The 21789-nt window shown below is 37.5% G+C and overlaps 1 protein-coding gene across 1 annotated transcript in view; it reads left to right on the top strand.

The window, feature by feature from the left end:
- LOC131427474 (uncharacterized) overlaps positions 1-21789 on the top strand; it is a 207392-nt gene that overhangs the window by 180427 nt on the left and 5176 nt on the right. The gene's annotated exons all lie outside the window — the stretch shown is intronic.

Genomic DNA, 21789 nt, shown 5'->3' with positions numbered 1-21789 from the left:
TTTGATACAACCTGATCAGGTCTCCTGGGTGGGCACCCCACCATGATCCGGTTATTGTACGAAGAAAGTTGATTCTCTGCTGGCATTTTTGTTTCAGATACCTAATGTGACATCCCCAGGTGCCTTTGGAGTCGAACCAGACCCCGAGATATTTAAATGTGAAGGCCTGAGCTATGGTTTCACCCCCTAGTTGAAGCTGTAATTGTGCTGGTTCTCGCTTCCTCGAAAATACAACCAGCTCAGTTTTCTCCGTAGAGAACTCGATACCCATTTGAAGAGCCCATGATGATAAGTTGTCGAGAGTATCTTGTAATGGTCCTTGGAGATCGGCAGCTTTGGGTCCTATAATAGACACAACGCTGTCGTCGGCAAGTTGTCTTAGCGTGCAAGATGTGTTGATACATTCATCGATATTACTTACGTAAAAATTGTATAAAAGGGGGCTTAAGCATGAGCCCTGAGGAAGACCCATGTAGCTGAATCGTATTATCGACAAATCACCATGCGCAAAGTACATGTGTTTCTCAGACAATAGATTATGTAAAAAGTTGTTCAAAACTGGCGAAAGACCATGCTGATGCAACTTCTCAGATAGGATATTTATAGAAACTGAGTCAAAAGCCCCCTTAATGTCTAGGAAAACTGACGCCATTTGTTCTTTACGAGCAAATGCCATTTGAATTTCTGTTGAGAGCAACGCAAGACAATCGTTCGTTCCTTTGCCCCTGCGGAAACCAAATTGTGTATCTGAAAGTAAACCATTAGTTTCGACCCAATTGTCTAGACGAAACAGAATCATTTTTTCGAACAATTTCCGGATACAGGAAAGCATAGCAATCGGCCGATACGAATTGTGATCGGAGGCTGGTTTCCCTGGTTTTTGGATGGCGATAACTCTGACTTGTCTCCAGTCGTGTGGGACAATATTACCCGTGAGGAACTTGTTGAATAAATTCAGCAAGCGCCTTTTGGCGGGGTCAGGCAGATTTTTCAACAAGTTGAATTTTATTCTGTCTAATCCCGGGGCTTTATTGTTACATGACAAAAGTGCAAGTGAAAGCTCTACCATCGAAAACGGTGATTCGTTTGTATTTGGTGTCGCGGCGCGGGTGATCTTCTGTTCCGGAACAGAGTCTGGGCATACTTTTTTAGCGAAATCGAATATCCAGCGGTTGGAGTATTCCTCGCTTTCATTCGTGGTGTTATGGTTGCGCATTCGTCGGGCTGTGTTCCAAAGAGTGCTCATAGATGTTTCTTTCGTTAAGCCGTCTATAAACCGACGCCAGTAACCGCGTTTCTTGGCTCTAATCAAATTCTTAGTTTTAACGTCTAACGCCGCGTAATTCCGGTAATTATCAGGTGTTCCATTTTTTCTGAATTTTTTATACGCGGAGGCTCTCTCCGCGTTTAAATTTGTGCACTCTTTGTCCCACCACGGGTTGGGAGGACGGATGTTAGTTTTTGCGCCGGGTACACGTTTCGTCTGAGCTTGAATCGCAGTATCGAGAATCAAGCCAGCCAAAAACGTGTACTCTTCCTCCGGAGGAAGTTGTAGAGTTCTTTCAAGTTTCTCAGATATCGAGGTCGCATAGCTATTCCAATCAATATTTCGTGTGAGGTCATACGAAACATTGATTGTCTTCGATGGTTTTAAGCCGCTGGTGATTGATATTACGATCGGTAGATGATCACTACCGTGGGGATCAGGAATTACCTCCCACGTGCAATCCAACCGTAGCGATGTCGAGCAAAGGGATAAATCCAGCGCACTTGGTCTTGCTGGTGGTGCAGGAATCCGTGTCATTTCTCCCGTATTCAAGATTGTCATATTGAAGTTGTCGCAAATATCATGGATCATAGCTGATCTGTTATCGTCGTGAAGACAGCCCCATCCCGTACCGTGTGAGTTAAAGTCTCCTAAAACCAACGTCGGTGCGGGAAGGAGCTCTATGATATTACTGAGCCGCCGATGCCCAACCAAGGCTCTAGGGGGAATGTAGATGGAAGCAATACAAAGGTCCTTACCTTTGATTGTAACATGACATGCAACAACTTCAATACCTGGTATCGAGGGGAGGTTAATTCGATAAAAAGAATAGCACTTTTTGATCCCTAAAAGTACTCCTCCATAGGGAACATCTCGATCCAGGCGAATAATGTTAAAATCGTGGAAGTTTAAGGATATTTCAGAAGTTAGCCAAGTTTCGCACAATGCAAATGCGTCACATTTCAGATTATTTACTAGAAATTTAAAAGAATCTATTTTTGGGATGATACTTCTGCAATTCCACTGTAAAACAGTGATTAGATCCGTGACCTCGGTGGATGATTTAGCCATCGAAGGATACAATCGCTGAGAGAAGGGGCCAATTTGCAGTCAACTGCTTCAAATATGTTTTTACTGTTGGCATGAAAGCAATTAAAATGCTTCTAAGAGGGTCTGAAATATTGAAAGTTGTAAAAATCCAGTCCACAACATCAGAGAACTTGATAAGTCCAGCACCTAGTTGGTTCTCTGGTAGATTTTCTGGGACGCTTGGGGATTTTGTAGTCCCGGGAAGTCGTGGGAATTCCATCTCGGAATTGAGTTTTCCGAGACCAGGAGCTTTTTGCTTCGGTGTTGTGTCCCGATTCCCGTTAGCTGTAACTTTTCGAAGCCCTTCGGAAGACACCTTCGAACCCTTACTAGGTAGCTTATGAGAGGATTTATTTATTCTTTTCCTACAGCTATGAGGGACCGCCGAAGATGGACCTTCCAAAGGGTCGTCAGAATCGCTCTCGTCAGTTGACAAGCAGGCATATGGGTTCGTTGTCTGTTTAGGAGGGGTGGCACTTTTAAGCATCTCTGCGAAAGAACGCTTGGAGTGCTCCTTTAGGGAACGCTTCATTCGATCACCTCGCAGTTTGTAAGCGGGACAATCAGAGAGGTCATGCGGACCCTCCTTACAGTAGAGACACTTTTCAGCATCCTTACCGCAAGAGCCGTCCGCATGAGCTTCCCCACAGTTAGCACAACGTGGCTTATTGCTGCAATGGGTAGCTGTATGCCCCAGTTGTTTGCAATTAGTACAGTTCATTACTCGGGGTACGAATAGGCGAACAGGCAAACGAACCCGGTCCAAGAGGATGTAGTTGGGCAAAGCAGAACCGGCGAAGGTCACACGATAAGAGTCTGATTGGGGATAGGACTTTGTTCCATCCCCGGCGATCGATACTGAATGCAATCGCTTGCAATCCAGTATCTTGACATTCTTAAGTGAGGGGTCTTTAAAACAACCCGCCCCGTACTTAAGAACGTCCTCGCAAGTCAAACTCGAATCGGTGACCACACCGTCGATTTCGACTTCACGAGCTGGCACGTAGACGCGGAACTCCCGCGTAAAAGGATCATTTTGAACGAGCTCATTAGCCTGTTTTGAACTGGTAAACAGGACCCTGAGCTTGTCTGGACGTATCTTATCAAAACTTTTTATAGTATTGTATCGCGAGGACAGGTCCCGCGATATTTTTAAAATATTAAATTTTTTTTCTTTCGATTTGGTCCGGAAATAGACCGCATAAGGACCGGCCGGTAGTGCGAGCCCATCCGGATAGCTCTTTATGCGAGACTTTTTATAGTCAAGGGAAGTCTCCATTTGATCATCGGGAACGGGGGGGTCAGAATTTACACTAGACATGTTGCGGAGCTACCTCCGCACAGAAATAAGTGAATCGGGGAGAAATAGAACAGTCGAATGCAGGAAGGAAAAAAAAAAACTAAATAATGATACTTAATACGAAAAAAAAAAACTAAATAATGATACTAGATACTTATGATACTTAACTTAAATCCAACGGGGGCCACCAAGGCCTAGCCCTCGTCGATCGGCGTATCGCCGCTGCGATGGTGTGCAAAAAACCTCCGAGAGGAAAAAGCACACTCTTTTTTAATCCGCACAGTGATATCACGTACACCGCTGGGCCTGTTTTGATCGATCGAACAATCACCGGCTAACGGTACTGTTTCGATCGTCCGCTCACAACAATACACTGCTTCAGTATATAATGTGCATAAAACCTCTCACAGGAAAAAGCACTATTGTCTATTACACAATAGCAATCTAGTTTTGATCGTCCGGTCACTTTATCACACACGGCACTGGTTTTCAACGCTTTCGCAGTAAACACAAAGCACGTCCGTTCACTCGGAAGGTTGAAACGGCAATGATATTAAAATATTGATATGATTAGTAATCATGTGAATGTATCTTTCGATTCACAATAATGTTTTTTTTTAGAATAAAGAACCTCTTAAACCTAAAAATTAGGAATTGAGTTCGACTACTTTGGTTCTCGGTGTTTGAACTCAATGAATATCATGTACTAATTGAACAATCAGAATGGATTAAACTATTCTTTATAATTTTGTTGTTGTCAGATCTTGTCTCAGAAGCACTGGTGTTACTTGAAGTCGGTATAGAAATACAGGTGACCTCTTCACACTTCCTTATCGAAATGAAAACTCTGCCAGAATGCTTTAAATATGTGTTAGATTATTTGTAAAAATCAGCCATTTTTGACGTCGGAACATGCCGGTCTCAGAAGATGTAAATTTTCACGATTTTTCGCTTTGGTTTGTGTTCCTTCAGAAACTGTAATATGTATATTGTATTATTCAGCTTACTCAACGGCAACTCTTATACCATGCTAATGTCTAGGTGTATTTTTCTCCTTCTAGAAGAATTCAATAAGGCTTACTGGAGGTCGAATACCGCTCATTCTGAAGTCAATATCGATTGGTATTGACAACAGGCTTGTTCGCAACAAAGTCTAGACAAACCGATTTTGATCAAACTAGTCGCAAATGAAAGGTCTCCCCGTCACCCAAAACGCTATTGAATGGTTTTGAGATCGTATGTTTACTTTTTGAGTTATTCGAAGTTTTATGTCAAAATTTTCAGTTTTTTACTGTATCTGTCACAATTGACCTTGAAAACAGAATATGTTTTCAGACTTAGATTCCGCACGATAATACCTATTCAACAAGCCATAGATTGTTAAAATCCGTCCATTTTTAACGGAAATATCGAAATTTTTGTGTAAACGACTTTTCCCCCTATTCCAGCAGTAGGAGTTTTGAGCGCTGTATGACAAAGCAATGCTTGGGAGCAACGGAAAACACGATTTTTTATTCTGTTACATACATTTGTTTCTAATTACCAAAAAGACTGTGTACAGCATCCTTTTTCATGACAATTTGCCTCGGACCGATTTTAGCACGGCTCGTTTTTGGCAACATAATCGTTCGAATATGACATATATAAACCAGATGATGGCAGATTTTTTTTTAATTATATTGTTTTAAACTACTTACAGCAATAAACGCTGGAAGAACATAACATCCATATACCATTCGAATCAGTTCGTCGAGATCAGCAAATGCGTGTGTGACAAATAATTTCACTCAATTTTCTCTGAAAATTTCTTTTCTACAAATTCAGATTCATACGAAAATTCGTATGCTCCCAAACAAAGTTCTTGAATTATGTTTGGTTCCGACCTCTGGTTCCGGAACTACAGGATGATATATGAAACGAAATCAAAATTGTGTAACTCATTCTTCTCGTAGATGTCTGAACCGGTCTAAGATTCAAATGAAATCTAAGAATCATCTAAGATGCAAATGAAAAGTTTCAAGATTCTTTAAAACATCTTGCTCTTCAGTTAGATTCAACTTCCGGTTTCGGGGATGCAGGGTGATTAGTATAAAAATGTCTATTCCACATAAATTAATCAGGTTTATCGGGTTAGCAGATTTGGATAGTCGATAAAAAAAATTAACTTTTTTCAGTTTTAGTGGTATTCAGTTGTCGATTCAGAAGGCACCTAAAAATTTAATTCGTGCTATGATTTCTCAAAGATGTCTTCACTGATTTTCAAATATTTTGAAACAAATGTAAACTATACAGCTATTCAGGTGAATTTATCTGACTTCGGCCATACCGATTTTAGAATTCCGGTTCCAGTATAAAATCGTTTCTCAAAGCTCAATCGTTTTCTTAAAAAAACCTAATCAAATTTCAGAAACAAAAATTCAAAATGAATTAAACTTATATACAAAATTAATTAGTTTTATACATACATACAAAAATTAATGAATTTTATCCAACTAAGCTTCAAAGTTGTACTCAAAACTGTAATTTATTCGTCATATGGCCATACGAATCGGTTTGGGTTATGCTGGTTCCTGAATACCGGCTCTGGAAGTACCTTAAATTACCGTAAACTCTAAAGTGGAACTTACATATCATGGCATGTTTAATCGATTATCACACTTCTAGATTTAAATTCGATTGTATTTGCAGTTTCGACATTACAGAGTAATGAGTGATTACAATCTCAAATTGTCGCTTAAAACGACGGTCATTAATATAATGTAATGAAAACTTAAACACCGAAGAATATTTATGCAAAAACACATGCGGATTGATAAAAAAAGGTATCATCTCACTGCTAGGTGGATTAATCACGTTTTTATAATTGTAGCTTGTTGTTTGTATTGAGAGAGAGTTTTTACATTACGAGAGCCCAATACCAATTACATTACGAGTCGCAGCTTCGGGCTGTTAGGTAGATTTGCCTGTTTCGCCACAACATGGGCTCCATTCGCGTAATACCAATACGTTGACGTAATTAAAAGATGTCAAATCAGGCCAGAAAGTCGAGGGAGCGTCATGACGGCGTAGGAATGGTAACAATCCTTTAAGCATTCTTCACGGTATATTTCTATGTTTATTGTTCCGGTAGTCGTAAAGCTTTGGCTTGCTCGACCACAGCTGTATATTGCCTGTCAAACAAAATATTTGTTTGGGAAATTTAGCCTTTTCGTCATCCTGAAATGCTCCTCTACGGCGTTCCGTTGCATGACGCTATAAAAAGATATTCCGAGAAGCTGCTAAAAGTCTTTCAGCACATAAGGTTCATCGTTCAATATCATGCAAGAAAACATCGTCAAATTACCTTCTTTTATGAATATCTAAAATAGGTATAGAATTCGCTCAAACTTTAGAAAAAATTTCGATTCAGCTCGACGAACTGAACAACTGTCCGTGTGTGTGTTTGTGTTTCTGTATGTGTGTTGTCAACAAAAAAATCGAGATCACAAAGATGGCTGGACCGATTTTGATCAAACTAGTCGCAAATGAAAGCTCTTCCCGTAACCCTGTACGCTATTAAATGGTTTTGAGATCGGATGTTTACTTTTTGAGTTATACGAAGTTTTATCTCAAAATTTTCAATATCTGTCACAAATAACCTTGAAAACATAATATGTTTTTAGACTTAGATTCCGCACGGTAATAGCTGTCCAACAAGCCATTGATTGTCAAAATCCGTCCATTTTTAACGAAGATATCGATATTTTTGTGTAAGCGACATTCGCCTTATTCCAGTAGTAGGAGTTTTACGCACTTGATGATAAAGCGATGTTTCGGAGCAAAGTGAAACACGATTTTCAATACTGTTTTATGCAATTGTTTTGTTGGTACTTAAAAGACTATTCACAGTACCCTTTTTCATGACGTTTCAATTTTATCACGGTTCGTTTTCGGCAACATAATCGTTCGAATATGACATATATATTAGAAAGATGGCAGTATTATCAAATTCAAAACAATATTCAATATTTATATTGATTTATACTGCTTGAAACAATAATTGCTGGAAGAACACAACTTCTTACACCCTTATACCATTCGAAGAAGTTCGTCGAGAGAAGCAAATTTGTGTAATTTCAATAATTTTTCTTGGAGATGGTTTAACTGATTTCTACAAACTTAGACTCATGTGAACAGTCCTATGCTCCCATATAAGATTTCTAAATTTCATTTGGATCCAACTTCTGGTTCCGGAACTACAGGATGATGTATGTTATGTAGGGGAGAAGTGGCGATTTGTGCGCACCTAAGCTTTTTGTAGTTATACAAATAAAATATCACTTTTATCAAGCTCATAAACACGTCTACGGAAACATAAAACCTTGTTTTTCAATATTCTCAAATGAACGATTACAATTATTTTGTTGCTTATGAGTATGAAAGCTACAAAATAATCATGTTTTGTTCCTAATAGTGCGTAAGGTAAGGTAATAGTGCGCAGTGGTACACAATTATTCGAACAATGAATTTTCCGTAGTACTCGGAATACTCGGTGATAACTTCGTTTGAGTCGAAACGCTGTTACGAAACCAAAAAACGTGATTCTATTAGAAATAAAAATAAAGTTAATTTTCTAATGACAGATTTTTTATTTACATCTTTCGTATTGGTATAAAATTAATAGGGAATTTGAAAAGTAGTCGAATTAAGTTAATTGGGTCAAATATCAATATTTATAGTAAGTAAATAGTGGTAAACATTAACAGGAGCTCACAATGAGATGCACACTAATATGTACCGCGCACTATTACCCACCTTTCCCCTAATAAAATTAAAACAATGTCACTAATTTTGTTAGTAGATGGCTAAACCGATTTCATACATCTAACATTCCAATAAAAGATCTTGAGGTCCCATAAAAACTGTTTATTTTTTATTTAGATTCGACTTCCGGTTCCGGAGATACAGGGTGATTTGTGTAGAAATTTCACATAATGTTATCGGGTTTATCGGGTTCACAGATTTTAAGTGTCCATGACCAAATAAACTTATTTCGGTTTTAACAATATTCGGTTTTCGATCCCGGAAGGTTCCCAAAAATTTTATGTGGAACGCAGTACGAGTTCCCTAAGATGGCTACACTGATTTTCTAAAAGTTCGAATCTAGGGAAATGATTTACAATCCATTAGGCGAATTTAACTGACTTCGACTGTACCGATTTCCAAATTTAGTTTCTGAAAGTATCGGGAGTAGAGAAGCTCAAAGAAGGCTCAAAAGAATTTAATAAACAAAAATTCAAATTTAAATAAATTTATAATCCCATACAAAAATGGTGAATTTGATCCGGTTCCGACTTCCAATTTTGAAATTACAGAATTAAGAATTTTTAAAATTCAATCCGTCATAAAAGATAACGATACTAAAAAATTTTCAAAGTTAGGCTCAAAACTATTTCAATTTATTCTTCATACCAATTCATGGACATCCGAACTATTTTGTGTTATGCTAGTCTTTGAATATCGTTTCTGGAAGTACCATAAATAATGACAAAAACTTTAAAGAGGAACCCACTTCTACAACTCATGGAATGCTTAATCGATTGTCACACGTTTAGATTAAAAGGAACAATTTTAAAGTTCATACATTTTCTATCTTCGATTCGTGTCACAGTTCCAAAATTTAGTTACAATTAATTTGAAACGACGGTCATTCAAATAATTTCACGGAAACTCAACACAACAAAGAATATTCATGCGAAAAACACATGCTGATTGATAAAAAAGGGTATCATCTCACTGCTAGGTGGATTAAGCACGTTTTCTTACTGACAGATGCTTTTCGCACTTGCTCTTCTTTTGATGCTATCTTCGATCTCAAATCTTGTAGTATCACCAAACATTGATTTATACAATTAACAAGCACACGCTCAACAGTCTTCAAAATATTTCACGGATTGATTAAGTATCTCCAGAGATATACATATTTATTCACAACACTATTAATTAATCACCTAGAGGTGAAATAATACAGTTCATAATATTATTAGAATCATTCGCTTGATCTTTGAATGAAAACAAGTAAGTTGGCCATTGACCAACTTTGAATGATGATTTGTAATTCCATCACTTGCACCTCCGTAAAGAACAATAAAGACGAAAATAATGAAAAACAACTTATCAAAATGATTTCATCAGCAACAACAACGAAAGCAGAAACAGTAACGACGAAAAATCAAATTCTTGGTATTACATTCCTTTTACCGGATTTGACCTTTCTGTTTCAACAAACTTTCGCAGCCGATGCTAAGTGTTCAGAATCATTGCATGACTAGGTGATGGGTGCCTCTCACGCAGCCTCCCTAGTTAAAATTTTTGTTACGGTCGCTTATCTGTGACTAGTTTGCAACAAAAAATTTGAGTAATTGTTAGTAATATCAAAAAGGACAGTTTTGACTAGAGTTTAGCCACATATTTAAAACAAGAGAAAAGTAATGACTAATATTAAAATCTTTGTAATTTCTATTTTTCAATTTGATGATTTATTCAACACGGCTCAGCAATACTAGTAGAAAAGGTACATGAAACCGGAACTGCACAATCGAGTTTTTTGCTGTTAACTCTAACGTATCTCAAGGCATTCATTTAAGACAACAACTGGCTTAACACTATATTCTAACAAATCAAAACAATACTACGCGAGCATATAACAAGCTCAATTAAATACATTCGGCAAATGGTATCAAACCAACAGTATGGTACTAAACGGTTCTAAGTGTTCTGTAATAAACACATTTTTTAATTTTATTTAAATCAGACTGTCGGTTCCGGATTGACGGTGTGAAATGTGCACAAGAATGGTAAATGTGCACTCGATTTTCTCGTTCACTGCTGAACCGATTTTTTTTTGTTAATTATGATTTGAATTACATTCACATATGATCGTATGGTCACATCATCTGACGTGAATTTTCCGGATCCAACTTCCGGTTCAAGAAACATAAAGTCATATAAGGTGACGATGCAAAGACCATACAAACTCTATGAAAAAGGGTAAATAAATGTTCCAATACATAGATTTTGTCAGTTCATACCCAAACAAATTGGCTTTGGCTGTACCGATCCCCAGTTTCCGCTTCCGAAAGTACTGGAAATAATGATAAAAAACTTTAAATAAATGGAACTTACATTCTCCGGAATAGAAGAACTGATTTTAACATATTCAAGCCCAAAAGAAATGTCTCATTGCCTCATAGGATTTCACGATTTTTTCCCGGGGGACGGATATAGCGAGATGGGTAAATTCATGCCTTCACGCGGCCTGTCTCGCTTCGGTTCCCAACCCCGCACATAGGGTCAGAAAGTTTTTCTGGCCCGAAGAGGTGAATCACCTTAAGGTTAAAACCTCTATAATGGGAAACGAAAACTGTTTTTTCTCCAGGTTCGATTCCCGGTTCTGGAACTAAGGGGTTGAAAAGTAAAACCCGTGCTACATCCATTTGACATTAGCATAAAAAAATACTCCTATGATGTGGAATTCTACTTCAGTGTTAATTTGTTTCACTTATCGATTTAAACTGCATTTATCAATTCAGGTAATTTACATATACAATTGTACTACAAGGCACGTCCAGAAATTAAGTTGACGCAGTAGCTACTCTCGCAAAAAATGTCGATCGTGTCTCCCACCATTCGCTTTCCCGTTGCGAAGGGAAAAGCTCCAGTGGATGCTAAAAAAATTTCAAAGGAAAATTCAGAATAAAAGGAGAAGCATACTGACGAAAGGCATCTGCATGCTACACGACAATGCCAGACCTCGAATGGCCAACGCCACGAAAAAAAATCCTAGACTCTTTTGGTTGAACGTTTTGAATCACCCCCCGTATTGCCCTGACCAGGCCCCTTTAGATTTCCATCACTTCATTTCCCTTAAGGTGCCCATGGGAGGGAATGTTTTCAACGAACGAGGAGGGAACGGTCCGGGGTGGTATTTTTATCAATGTAATAACTGTCGAAGACCATGTCACTATACGCCCTTATTCTGAATAACGTCGTATCGTTTTTTCGCTCGTATTTCATTTGTATTCCCCATAACGCTAGCAAAATCAAAGGTAGCTATGATTCGATCGAACCATATTCGATCGAAAAATCAATACGTCGTTATTCAGAATAAGGGCGATAATTACTCAAAACTATTGATTCTGGTACACGAAGCTTGTCTGAGATCCCATACTTGTTTTACATTTCTAACAGTTCGGCTGAAAAGTTCGTATCGTTTAATAGAAACACACATTTTTTTGCCAAAATTCGTTTTTATTATCCAACATAATTGCCTTCAGAGGCGATACAGCGATTATAGCGATCTTCCAACTTTTCGATATCATTTTTGTAGTACGATTTGTCCTTTGCCTCAAAATAGGCCTCATTTTCAGCGATTACCTCTTCATTGCTTCTAAATTTTTTACCAGCGAACATTCTCTTGAGGTCTGAGAACAGGAAAAAGTCACTGGGGGCCAAATCTGGAGAATACGGTGGATGAGGGAGCAATTCGAAGCCCAATTCGTTCAATTTCAGCATGATTTTCATCGACTTGTGACACGGTGCATTGTCTTGATGAAACAAAACTTTTTTCTTCTTCAAATGAGGCCGTTTTTTTGAAATTTCGTCCTTCAAACGCTCTAATTCAAGGTAGTCGATGAAAATTATACCATGCGAATCCCAAAACACAGACGCCATAACCTTACCGGCCGATTGTTGAGTCTTTCCACGCTTTGTGTTCGGTTCATCGCGTGCAGTCCACTCAGCTGACTGTCGATTTTACTCCGGAGTAAAGTGATGGAGCCATGTTTCGTCCATTGTTATATATCGACGAAAAAAATCGGCTTTATTTCGATATAACAGCTCCAAACACTGCTCAGAATCATCAATTGGTTGTTGTTTTTGATCGATTGTGAGCTCACGCGGCACCCATTTTGCACAAAGCTTTCTCATATCCAAATATTCGTGAATAATATGTCCAACACGTTCCTTTGATATCTTTAGGGTGTCAGCTATCTCGATCAACTTATCTTTACGGTCATTGAAAATCTTTTTGTGGATTTTTTCACGTTTTCATCCATAACAGCCTGTTTTGGACGTCCACTGCGTTCATCGTCTTCGGTGCTCATATGACCAGTACGAAATTTTGCAAACCACTTACGAATTGTTGCTTCGCCCGGTGCAGAGTCTGGATAACACTCATCAAGCCATTTTTTGGTATCGGCGGCAATTTTTTTCGTCAAAAAGTAGTGTTTCATCAACACACGAAATTCCTTTTTTTCCATTTTTTTCACAATAACAAAAGCTTCACTCAAAATGCAATATCTCACAAACTAATAATCAGACAGCTGTCAAATTTATACACGTATCTTTTGAAGGTTGGTACTAACTGAAAATGGTATGGATTTAATTCTAGTGGCGCCCTTTCATAGAAACGATACGAACTTTTCAGCCGATCTGTTACATTCCTATTGGTAAATGAATGATCAATTGCCCAACACAAATGTCAATGAAAAGATTAAGAACTTTCGAAGACATTTTTTACAGCCAGTAATAAGTCAATCGCAATATTAGCTATACTAATTTTCTAAACTTTTCCATCTACGCACTAAACTAATTTGTTCTAGAATATCTGTTTAGCTATAATTTCCACATTAATGACTCCTCCTCTCACAGTCGATACCAGACTTCATCCGGCATTTACATAATAGTAGGTAGTAATTACCAGTCGAACATACTAGTTTTCCATAAATTTCAATCACTCAAGCTGTCCCACAACTTCAGGCCATATTGTACCAACAGCTTATAGTCTCACGATAAGTGCGCAGCGCTGAGCTGAGCGAGAACATGCTTGAAACAAGTTACTGGTCACTAACCCTTCGGTCGTATCACTGAGAATAGAGTGCCCATTCTCGATAAATCCTTCCAGCAAGAGATATTATGCAAACCAATTATCAGCAGACGGCTTAAGTTCGGTAGCGGCATGACCTATGAATTAACCTGACCAGACACCCCAGACACCGTTCGATTCCAACAAATACTTCAACACCAGCAGCAGCGATACCTAGGCGTATTACGTAGACGATACTAATGCCAGTCCGAGGCACACACCAACCTTTGGCAACTGTGATAGTTTCTCAATTAAATTGTTCTTCATTCCAATTTCAAAGTCCGACTGCTGGTAGTACCAATTTAATAGCCCCCGGCAAACATGGTCGGTTCAGAAGGTTAACTTTGCTGAAAAGAGGCCTGACTGATCACGGGATTCCGTGCGAAGCACTTGTCAATTTTAAATTCTTCCACACGCTCCAGTTCAATATGCTAGTACTGCAATGCAAGTGAGCACTTGAGTGACACCCGGTAACCGTCATTCATGTGACTCTCTCCGTCGGTATATCGAGAATCACATAAAGCTTAACCGCGGACCGAGTGATCGAACAAACGAGATGCAAATCCAAGCGACACATCGAAGCCTGGACGGTAGAACAAGAGGTTAGAAAACTTAAGTCGTTTTTCTCACTTTAAGTATCATGTGTGATTTGCGCTGGCGGCATGATTGACAGTTTACATAATCGACATTACCGAGAGCGTGGTGGGAACTACTGAAAGCTGCAAGTTAATTAGCTTCAACAACCGAACTGTAAATCAAATGTAGCGCTAAAGAGCGAGCACCGAACAAATAATCTTTTCTACAGGAAGTGCCACAGATGTTACACAACAAACCTACAAGCACAAGAAAACCGAAGGTATTATTGTACTTATTTCATATTTATTTACGTTTTTTAGACACGACGTCATCTCGCTAGCACGGGGAACTCAGCAAAGCTTAATTGATCGGTGTTCCTGTCCTCGTAATCAAAAAGCGCTTAAGTAAAGTGATGCCTACTTCCCATGACTATGGAAACCTAAAACAAACCGCCCTATCAAAAGATCATTTTACCTGATTAGGGGAATTTTGTTTTGCCATTAGCAAAACCTTTTCTATATCTCTCGAAGGGTAAGCAAACCAAACAACGAATTAATCTTTTTTTTCAATCATATATTTGCTTAACAGGGTTTCATGGTTAGTCATGGGACAATTTAGCAGCACCTAATGTCTTGATAATTATTGCGGCCGGAAAATGTGACACGTTAAACATCACACGGAGACTCTTAAATCCCGTACATCTTTTCACTTTTCCTGAAACTTTCAACTTTTCCAACGGAAACTTTATCAACGGACTCTGTACCAACGATGCAAATATTTTCAGAGAATTATTGTTGATTAGTTGGATTAAAACTGAGCCAGCTTGCCGTAGTTTTTAATTGAAAATTTACTTAAGAATCAATAAAGATGAGAAGATTCCTTACTATTCCTTACTTACTTGACAGTTTTTGCGTAGGCACGCGCATTGTAGAGCCTCGAGAGTTAGTTCTGGAACGAACAAGCTATATGTGTCATTTACGAGTTTTGGTATCCCATGGGTACCAGTGCTAAAATGCACATAACTAATTTTATTTGTTTCACGTTTCGTCTTCGATACATCAGTGCATTAGCAGTTTATGTTGAACTGCTAATGTCACCTAATGCACTTACCCACGAGATACCGAAATCCTTAATGATTACTGTATGGCTAACGTTCGTATATTTTTTTTACGAAAAACAGTACATTTGGCATAAAAATCTAGAAAATGCAGTACATTAACTTTGAACAAAGAATACATTTTACAGTACGCATTTTTCTAAAAATAGTGTATAAAAGACAAAAGCAAATAAATTTGATTAGCATCTTAGCCATCGCAGAGACGGACTCGAACCCGGACTTAGCTCCTATCCGAGTAAATCGTTTTGCTAATAAAACTATCCTGCATGTGAAACACACGAAGAAACAGTGTAATTGAACAGAAGAACCGAGCATGTTCAGCTGTACTCGGGCGCCGTGGCGTTCATTGGTAGTCATTTCTCTATAGCAACTCCTCTGCCAGTTGTTTCAGCCCTCAATTAGTCTGTTTTTTGTGTGTTTCCCATGCAGGGTAATTATCAAAACTCCTTAAACTTAATTGGCAAAACAATTTCCCTGGATATTAGCTAAATACGGGTTCGAGTTCGTCACTGCGGTAGCTTTTTTCGGTTTTCATCACACAGTTGTATTCGCATATCATTTTTTTTAATCTGATTTCTTCGTTAGATCAATTGTAAAACTAGCTTAATACCGCTCTATACCTTAACAAGACTAAACAAATCGCAAGAAAATTATCAAATGATTTATTTTCATAAACTAAATTTTTATTATTTCCTTTTGAGGGTATTTTCAAGTTCGACAAAAACTAAAAACTAGCACGAATTATTCATCAAACATTTTTTGAGAATTTTGTATTAATACGACTTCCGGTTTCGAAATTAGAGGATGATAAGTAAAAAAATCAATTTCACGAGTATTTTCCTGTACATGGTGGCGTAAAATGGAATAAAGTTCTTTAAACTAGCCATATAATTATTGTATTTTGTTGATTGATGACCATGAAATATTATTTCCGATCTATCGGCTCCCAACTTTATTTTTCAAAGATATCTGAACCGATTTTCACAAACTTAGGTTCAAAGGTCTTACGCTCTCATAGATTACGATTGAATTTCATCTGACTTCCAGTTCTTGTATTGCAGGATAAAGTGTGTCTAAAATTTCAAGCCGTCGTTTAAAGCAACGATGCAAAATACAGAAAAAATATTGTGAATTTGGTCCAAATCTATTTTAAATTTTAGTTTATGTTAGTTGATGGCAAAACGAACTTTTTTCGGCTATATCGCTTTCTAGTTCCCAGTTCCGGAAGGAAATGGTGTTAAAACACTTCGAAACCCGAACTGACTTAATTCTTGTTTTTGTTCAAGATTCTACAAAAGGGTTTTCATTATTTATGAACATTTGAGTAATATGAGACAACATTAAAACCGAATTTCTTTGAAGTGGCAATTTTATTTTTGTTTTACGATATTTGCGATATTTATAAAAATTAACACAAAGTTTTTTTTTTCGATCAACAAAAACGTCACGGAACGACTAAAAAATTTGCTCAATCCACCTATCAGTGAGATGATACCATTTGTTTATCAATCCGCCCGCATGTGTTATGTGCATGAATATTCTTCGGTGATTTTAGTTTAGTTTTCATAAAATTATTTTAATGAACATTATTTTTAATGACAGTTTAAGAACCACCCCTCCCCCCTCTAATTTCTAAACTGCAAGTCCGATCAATTTGAGAAATTGTATGAAACCATAAACATTATTCCTTTGAATCTAAACGTGTGACAATCGATTAAGTATTCCATGAGAGTTTCACGTTAGAGTTTTTGGTCACTATTTACGGTACTTCCAGAACCGTTAATCAGGTACCAACAGAACCCAAAAAGATTCGTATGGCCATGAATTAAAATGACGAATAAATTGGAATACTTTTGAGCCCAACTTTAAAGATTGTATGGTATCGTCATCTTCTATGACGGTTTGAATTTTAAAAACTTGCAACACCCTTTAATTCCAGAGTAGGATAAAATTCACCAATATTGTATGGGACCATAGATCTATTATTTTGAATTTTAGTTTATAAAATTCTCTATTCCCGATACAGTAGGAACCGAAAATCGGAAATCGATGTAGCCGAAGTCAGTTAAATCTACCTTAGCGTCAGTAAATCATTTCATTTGATTCGAAATTATTAAAAATCAGTTGAGCTATCTTTGAGAAATCGTAGTGTGTTTCAAATAAAATTTTTGGGTACCTTCCAGGATCGAAAACCGTAACCCGGTAAAACTGGAATAAGTTTATTTGCTCATCGACTATCAAAATTGACAAACCCGATAAACCCGATTAATTTATGTGAAATTGTCATTTTTACAGCAATAATCCTGTATTTTTTTGAATCGGAAGCCGTTAATCGATAAAAACAAAGTTTTTATGGGATCTTACGACCATTTTTAAATGGGGAGGCCGGTTCAGCCATCTACGAGAAAAATGAGTGGCACTATGTTAGTGCATTTTTATTCATTTAACTGTGCATCATTAATCATTTTAAAACTAATTACAGTTTTTTTATTAACAGATCGGCTGAAAAGTTCGTATCGTTTCTATGAGAGGGCGCCACTAGAATTAAATCCATACCATTTTCAGTTAGTACCAACCTTCAAAAGATACGTGTATAAATTTGACAGCTGTCTGATTATTAGTTTGTGAGATAAGCATTTTGAGTGAAGCTACTTTTGTTATTGTGAAAAAAATGGAAAAAAAGGAATTTCGTGTGTTGATGAAACACTACTTTTTGATGAAAAAAGTGTCGCCGATACCAAAAAATGGCTTGATGAGTGTTATCCAGACTCTGCACCGGGCGAAGCAACAATTCGTAAGTGGTTTGCAAAATTTCGTACTGGTCATATGAGCACCGAAGACGATGAACGTAGTGGACGTCCAAAAGAGGCTGTTACCGATGAAAACGTGAAAAAAATCCACAAAATGATTTTCAATGACCGTAAAGTGAAGTTGATCGAGATAGCTGACACCCTAAAGATATCAAAGGAACGTGTTGGACATATTATTCACGAATATTTGTATATGAGAAAGCTTTGTGCAAAATGGGTGCCGCGTGAGCTTACAATCGATCAAAAACAACAACGAATTGATGATTCTGAGCAGTGTTTGGAGCTGTTATATCGAAATAAAACCGATTTTTTTCGTCGATATATAACAATGGACGAAACATGGCTCCATCACTTCACTCCGGAGTCCAATCGAGAGTCAGCTGAGTGAACTGCACGCGATGAACCGAACCCAAAGCGTGGAAAGTCTCAACAATCGGCCGGTAAGGTTATGGCGTCTGTATTTTGGGATTCGCATGGTATAATTTTCATCGACTACCTTGAAAAGGGAAAAACCATCAACAGTGACTATTATATAGCATTATTAGAGCGTTTGAAGGACGAAATTTAAAAAAAAAACGGCCTCATTTGAAGAAGAAAAAAGTTTTGTTTCATCAAGACAATGCACCGTGTCACAAGTCGATGAAAACCATGCTGAAATTGAACGAATTGGGCTTCGAATTGCTCCCTCATCCACCGTATTCTCCAGATTTGGCCCCCAGTGACATTTTCCTGTTCTCAGACCTCAAGAGAATGCTCGCTGGTAAAAAAATTAGAAACAATGAACAGGTAATCGCTGAAACTGAGGCCTATTTTGAGGCAAAGGACAAATCGTACTACAAAAATGGTATCGAAAAGTTGGAAGATCGCTATAATCGCTGTATCGCCTCTGATGGCAATTATGTTGAATAATAAAAACGAATTTTGGCAAAAAATGTGTGTTTCTATTAAACGATACGAACTTTTCAGCCGAACTATTAGGCTACATGAAGAAATTACAGACTTCTGAGTTTACACCAGCCATCAGGATCTATGCAGACTTTTTTTGTAGTTATAGCCAAGGATGGCTTTTAACGTATCAAAGAACGCTCTCTACCAACTCTTCACAAGCTTTAATCAGTGCCATTAAAGAGAGACGGATGATATCTCAGCAACAAAAAACCGGCATGGTTCATTTAACATAGAATGTACACCAGTGCGAGAGCGAATTTCTCCTGATGACCTGTCTGAGCATCACGAGCTAGCACGCTGCTGTTGGGATTCTCTCTGAAGCAAAAAACTATCACTTATTCTAACTATGTGCATATAACCTTTGTATAAGTTGTGTCTATGAATTATTGCAACCTAGTATGAGAATCATCAAATCGAATAGTCGATTCGATTTTCTACGATAATTGTCAACTTGCGATTCTCTCTTGGTAAATTCCACACAGCACCGATCATTACCAGACTGTAAATTTTGTTTAAGGGTCGTGAAATATTCAGAGTATGAAGTGGATGCATTGAGAGACACGAGTTCTTGTAGCATCTTCTACCCGATTGAAAATGTTGTATACAATGTAGAGAAATATCGAGCAGCTTCTGTGAAATTATCGGCAATCACCAACACTGGTTATAAATTGTTGTTTATTTTAAAAGCATTCTCTCTTCTTCTTCAATACTGCTCGGTTTTATTCTTTCCCTGAGAAAATTTATGAACACAAATGACAAATCCGGTAACATTTTAATCAAGTATTTCGAGAACGCTTCGAAATAGTGTAAACCTTTCGTGAATACCAACAAAAATATCGTGACAGTACTGAGTCCAACAACAATGCAATATGTTATTTAGCCTTCCTAATAGTACTGTTGTTGTACCGTTTAATTCCACTACGTCACGTCATTACACTCTCACAAAATCTCTATTTTCACGAAAGTGTATCTAACGTTATAATACAGATACGTATTTCGGAATGTTATTTACATCCTTCTTCAGTGTATCGGTTTTATAAGCTTATTGAAAGAACACAAAAGGAACAAAAAAAATTAAAAAGGAAAAAACAGGTAACAGAAAACTGGAACTTAACTCTTCCAGTTTTCTGTTGTTTGTTTTTATCTTTCTGTTTGTTTTTATCTTGGATATGGGTAGTAACTGGAAACGTATTCCCTTGGTCTCGGTTTAATAAAGAGATGGAGTTATTTTTGAATATTTCTAAACTTTCTGCTGAATCTAATTTCCATGGATTGGAAATTTGTCTTAAGATTTTTATGTCATTAGTAGTGAGTTCATGATCTTCAAAAAATGCATGTTCTGCTACTTTTGACTTGAAATGATGTGGTAGTCCCTTTTCCAATTCTTTGGATGCTTTCGCTATTTCTGTTCCTTGAAACGAATGTCTCTTTGTTTGTCCGATGTATATTTTATCGCAATGAGGACACGAGATTTTGTATACCCCAGACTTTTTCTAATTCTCTCTAGGATCTTTTGTTGAACCTAGTAATGTTTTCAATTGGTAGTTCATACTGCTGAACACTAAATCTACACCAATTTTTTTTAGTTTTGATTTTAATAGGTGTGAAATATTTCGATTGAAGTCCACCGATATTATTTTAAAATTTTCAGAAGGGGGGGTCAAAGTTGTAGGTGATTGTTTTTTCAACAGTCTTAATTTTTTATCGAACGATACAACAACAGTACTATTAGTGAGAATATTCTACTAACAGCTCAAACAGAAATTTAGTGACAATGATTACCAAGCCAAGTGAGCCTAATAGGTTTATTAAGTTAAGAAAGAAAATTGTGGGAATATCGAGAGACATTGCATTTTTGAAAAAATGCAGTAGATTTGGATTAACTCCCACATGCTGCACATGCTTTTTCTAAAAATATTCAAAATAAAATTCAACACGAAATTCTGAAAGAGAAAACTAATAAAATGTTTAGCATTCTGAACGTGAAAACTTTGGAATGCTATAATCTTCATTTAAATTAGAGACCACGTAGACTTTGAACAACCAAACTTCCTGGAAGTTGTAAAATGTGTATCGAAAGATTTAAGAACGATATGGACAGAGCTTGCAGGAAAACCAAGCTTTTTTTGCTCAGATTTCGTACTGACAGATCCGGATTTTCGCATTTGCTCTTCCTTTGACGCCATTTTCGATCTAAAAGCTTGTGGTATCACTAAAAATTGATTTTACGCAATGAACCGACATATATTCATTAATCTGACTTTGTCGCGAACAAGTCTTACATATATGTATTAGCATATATTCAGGCAATTGATATAATTTCATCGGATACATTAAAAATGAAGTAGAACAGAGTCTATGATCTTGGTTCGAGAGTTCGATGTTTTACGAATTTCCACACGGAAGCTAAAAGCTTTGTGTTGCTAATAAGGATAGATCTAAGGAGACTCTCGTTCCATTGCACATTAAAAGTGAAACAGCTTGACAATTGATCGAACTGTTTGATTGAAAATATCGATCATTTTAAATTTTGGTTCACTTGTTTCACATCAATAACAATTGAAACCCCAATGCTTGTAGTTTTCCAAGCGAGTCGTGAACCTTTACGGGTATACGATTATTTAATTCTACAAACACGAAACATGTACAGTGGGGTCTCGTACAACGCGGATTCGGTTTTGCCGGTATTCGTTGTTGCCGGATTCGTTATTGCCGGATAACCGCGATAAACGGGACCCAGAGCATATGGGATTTCGACTGATTGGGGCTGTCAACGGT

This window comes from Malaya genurostris, chromosome 2 (genome assembly GCF_030247185.1).
Source record: "Malaya genurostris strain Urasoe2022 chromosome 2, Malgen_1.1, whole genome shotgun sequence".
In the NCBI taxonomy this organism is placed as follows: domain Eukaryota; kingdom Metazoa; phylum Arthropoda; class Insecta; order Diptera; family Culicidae; genus Malaya; species Malaya genurostris.
Note: the sequence above shows the minus strand (reverse complement) of the source record. Positions and strands in the feature narration are given on the sequence as shown.